The 4607-nt window shown below is 56.5% G+C and overlaps 1 pseudogene; it reads left to right on the forward strand.

Moving 5' to 3' along the window:
- Nucleotides 1-1067: 1067 nt before the first annotated feature.
- LOC102427641 lies at nucleotides 1068-2759 on the forward strand (annotated as a pseudogene).
- Nucleotides 2760-4607: the final 1848 nt, after the last annotated feature.

Raw genomic sequence — 4607 nt, forward strand, 5'->3', positions numbered from 1 at the left:
AGGATAGCTCAGCTGTGGGGGGTTCCACCTAGACTCTCGGCTCTAAACCCAAAGCCGGTTCCGCAACCAGAGCACCAGAACTTAAGACAGGGGCTCACCATAACATCTGGCCGTGAAAAGCAGCAGGGTTTCTGTCTGCCAGCGAGAAAATGGCTGAAAAATGCAGGCCACCCTCTTAACAGGCCAATGCACAAAACTTCATGTGCAGCCCACTCTCACCTTTGGCTCCCAGCAGAGGGAGGACAGAGTGGACTGGACTGTGTGAGCAGAAACCAGTTTGCTGGGGGCTCTGGGGTTGGAGCTCAGAGGGCAGCCACACTGGTTTCCTGTGCTGAGTCATTCCCTCATGCTTTGGAGGAAATCTTTCTCTGATGGACCTTTGCTATCCAGGCAGTTTTTGCCTGGTTTGGGGTGGGGTAGGGGATGGGGGGTGGGGGGAGGGGAGGGAGGAAGGCAGTTGCCCCACCCTGTTGGAAGACCTCTCACCCACCCAGTAGATGATAGCCTGAAGCTAATCAAGATGAGTGTCAGGACACATATGTAATACCCTTTGTAATACTTTAAGCAATAAAAAAATAAAAAAAATAAAATAAAAAAAAGACTGAGTGTCAATGGGACTGTAGGCAGAGGCAGGCCTCTGGAGGCTTTGAGTCTTTGCCTGATCTACTTCTGGGCCCAGGGCTAGGAAAAGCAGACCCTGGTGCACATCTTGGTCCTTTCCATAGGCACCAAGCCCCAGCAGAGGGAGCCACAAACTGGGGATTGCTGATAGCTCCAAACAGTACTCAGGGCCAATCACAAACAGCATCTGGCATTGTCCTGCACTAGAGATTAGGAGTCGTAGCAGATCTACCTAATACACAGACCCAAAGCCAAACTGGCTGCCAAAATGGGGAGACAAAAATCAAGCCCCAGATGAAAGAACAAGAGAATTCTCCAGAAGAAGAGCTAAATGGAGATAAGAAATTTATTAGGCGGGTGGACTGGGGCCCAGAACCGCGGAGCCAGCCCCTCCCGCCTTCCTGGCGCAGGATGCCAGGTGTGTCACGGAGCCCGGAGCGGTTGCGATGCCGCGGAGATGGGGGGAGGAGGAAGTGGTCATGGAGGCTCTGTGCACATACAACTACAACCGGGAGAACTCCCAGAGCTTCACGTTCGCTGCTGCCCAACAGGAGGACAGGCAGAGACCGGCGGAGCTGCTGGTTTTGGTCATGGAGCAGGGCTTGCCCCGCTCCAGCCGGGTCACCTGGCTGCAGAGCATCCGCATCCTGTCCAGGGACTGCAGCTGCCTGGACACCTTCACCAGCTGCCAGAGCCTGCAGGGCCCTTGCGTGCTATGCCGGCGTCTCCGAGGGGGCGGCCCCTGGGCCCCTGGACATGGGCATGGTACTCGAATCCCGCAAGTGCCTGTGCAACCTTGTGCTCAGCAGCCCCCAGGCCCAGGCGCTGGCAGCAGAGGCCCGCCTGGTTGTGAGGCTCGCCCAGCACGTGGGGCTGCACAGGGAGAGCAGCTTCCCCCACGAGGTCCAGCTCTTTGACCTGCGCCTCCTGTCCTTGCTCAGAGGTGCACCAGCAGCTGTTCAGGAGCTGCAGGGGGCGCCCGTGCTCACTGATGCCCTGCAGCTGACGCTGGAAGTGATTCCCGACAGACCCCCCCAGAGCGCCTTCCTCCCCAGCAGACCGTGCGGGCCATGGCGATCCTCAAGGTGCTCTTCAACATCACTTTCGACTCCATCAGGAGGGAAGCGGACGAGGAAAACCTGCCTTTCCTGGCGCCTGGGGACTCTCCTGCGGCATTGTGTGATGGCAGCTGCTGTTGGGGACGCACGGAGGAGTTCCATGGCCACACAGCGAGCCTCCCGGGAACCTGCCTGTCAAGTGTCTGGGTGTCCTGCTGGCCCTAGAGCCACGCAAAGGCTCCCTGGAGTTCCTGGGTGTGAACGTGGACGAGATCGGCGCCCTCCTCAGCTTCCTGGAGAAGCGCCGGCACCAGACGCACAGGTTGAAGGAGAGCTGGTCCCCGTGCTGAGCGTGCTGACCGAGTGTGCCCGCCTGCACCGCCCCGCCCCACCCGGCGGTTCCTGAAGGCCCCGGTGCTGCCCTGCTGAGGGACGTGAAGACCCAGCCGAGGTGGAGGAGCTGCTGCGGAACAAACTCGTTGGCCTCATGACGCACCTGGACACTGACGTGAAGAGGGTGGCGCGGAGTTGCTGTTCGTCTTGTGCTTGGAGAGCTGCCCGCTTCATCAAGTGCACGGGCTACGGGAATGCCGCCGGCCTCCTGGCTGCCCGGGGCCTCGTGGCAGGGGGCTGGCCCGAGGGCCAGTACTCAGAGGACTCAGACTCGGACACAGAGGAGTACAAGGAGGCCAAGGCCAGCATAAACCCGGAGACCGGGAGGGTGGAGGTGAAGCCGCCCAACCCCATGGAGGGCATGACGGAGGAGCAGAAGGAGCAGGAGGCCATGAAGCTGGTGACCATGTTAGATAGGCTCTCCAGGCACTGAGTCATCTAGCCCATGGGGTCAGTCCCCGGGGCCAGCTCACCTCCCTGCAGGACGCTGTGTGCGAGAGCACGGAGGGCCAGCTCCCCTCGGACACAGACTCGGACCGACTGAGGGCGGCTACCCTGCTCCCATCAGAACTGTGCTGCTTCCAGCCATATCCTGGGGCCCCTTTCTCTTCACTACCTACGTTTTGTTCCCGACTCTCTCATCTTTGGGACTGTGAGGCCTTGTCCTGCTGCCACTGTGGCATCTGACTTCCTCAGGGGACGAGGTCTCTCGTGAACCAGGAGGGCGTGTGCGGTTGCTCCGGAGGGCGAGCCTGTGTTTGGGAAGGGAGCCCAGAGTCAGGCGGACGGGCAAGTGCTGCCTTTGAAAGGGGGAAAGAACCTGTTAGAACATCACGTACTAATGTCAGAAACACTCACAAAGGCTGTGTGCTGTCTCTGTCCCCATGAGTGCCTCTGGGCTGTCTGTCCATGGTGCCCGAGCTCCCACCGGTTCACAGTTGACTCTCCATTGTCCCCACTGGCGGGCTCATAAACACATGAGGAATCAAAAAAAAAAAAAAAGAAATTTATTAGACTTAGAGTTCAGAATAATGACAGCAAAGATGCTAAACAGCATGAGAAAAGATATAGTAACTATGAAGAATGACATAGCACAAATAAAAAACACAGTAGAAGGAATATACAGCACAATAGGGCAAGCTGAGGATCGGATCAGTGAATTAGAAGACAGGGTAGAAAAAAATCAATCAGAGAACCAAAAAGAAAAAACACACAATTAAACCACAGGACAGCTTAAGGGAGCTGTGAGACAACATGAAATGTAACAATATTTGCAAATATAGTGCCAGAAGGAGAAGAAAGTGAGCAAAGGATAGAGAACATGTTTAAAGAAATCATGGCAAAAACCTCCCTAACCTGGTGAAGGAAAAAGTCACACAAGTTCCGGAGGCACAGAGAGACCCCAGCAATAAGAACCCAAATAAGCCCACTCCCAGACACATCATAATTAAAATGCCGAAAATTAAAGACAAAGGCAGCAAGAGAAACACAATTTGTTACCTACAAAGGAGCTCCCATAAGGCTGTCAGTTGATTTCTCATCAAAAACTCTACAGGTCAAAAGGGAATGACATGAAATACTCAAAGTAATGAAAACCAAGGATCTGAAAGCAAGACTACTCTATCCAGCATGGCTATCATCTTATCTAATAAAGAGGGAATATGCAAATTGACCATCACACCATAATGGTCAAGATGGCTGCGCCCACAGCGGAGGCAGGGATTCCGTAACACAAGGTGGCTGTGTCCACAGAGGAGGCTGAGTTCCCGTAATGAGCCTTAACAAGCAATTAGCAGAGACCTGAGGCTGCGTGGTACTGGGCCAGGGCAGGGGACCTGAGGCTGCGCCCCCCGCCTGGTGGGGCTTGACAGGGGACCTCAGGCCATGCCCCCCGCCCTGGCGCCAGGCTGGGGGACCTCAGGCTGCATCCCCCACCCAGCAGGGCTTGATGAGGGACCTCAGGCCGTACCCCCTGCCCTGGCACCGGGCTGTGGGACCTGAGGCCATGCCCCCCACCCCAGCTCCAGGCCGAAGGACCTGAGGCTGTGCCCCTAGTGCCAGGCTGGGGGACCTGAGGCCGCGCCCCCCACCATGCGGGGCTTGACGGGAAACCTCAAGGTGTGCCCCCCACCCCGGCCCGGGCCAGCGGACCTGAGGCCATGACCCCTGCCCCAGCACTGGGCCATGGGACATGAGGCCATGCCCCCCACCTGGTGGGGCTTGACGGGGATCTCAGGCCATGCACCCCATCCTGGGCCAGGAGACCTGAGGTCGCATCCCTCACCCGGCAGAGCTTGACAGGGGTGGGGCAGGCTGGGTCTGGGTCTCGCATGTTTTCGAGGCACACGTGGGAGGGCGGGGACTTGACTCTGGGTCCTGCAGTGCGCCCCAGACTCAGACAAGAGGAAGATTTTCATATACATTTTACTAATTTTCTTTCATCTCTGACACTTCTATTATAGAGAAAGGGCAAATAGCAATATTAAAATATTTCCTCTAATTAATTCCCTTTTAATGAGCACGAATTTCATGCAC

Source organism: Myotis lucifugus, unplaced genomic scaffold, assembly GCF_000147115.1.
Source record: "Myotis lucifugus unplaced genomic scaffold, Myoluc2.0 scaffold_10835, whole genome shotgun sequence".
Classification (NCBI taxonomy): domain Eukaryota; kingdom Metazoa; phylum Chordata; class Mammalia; order Chiroptera; family Vespertilionidae; genus Myotis; species Myotis lucifugus.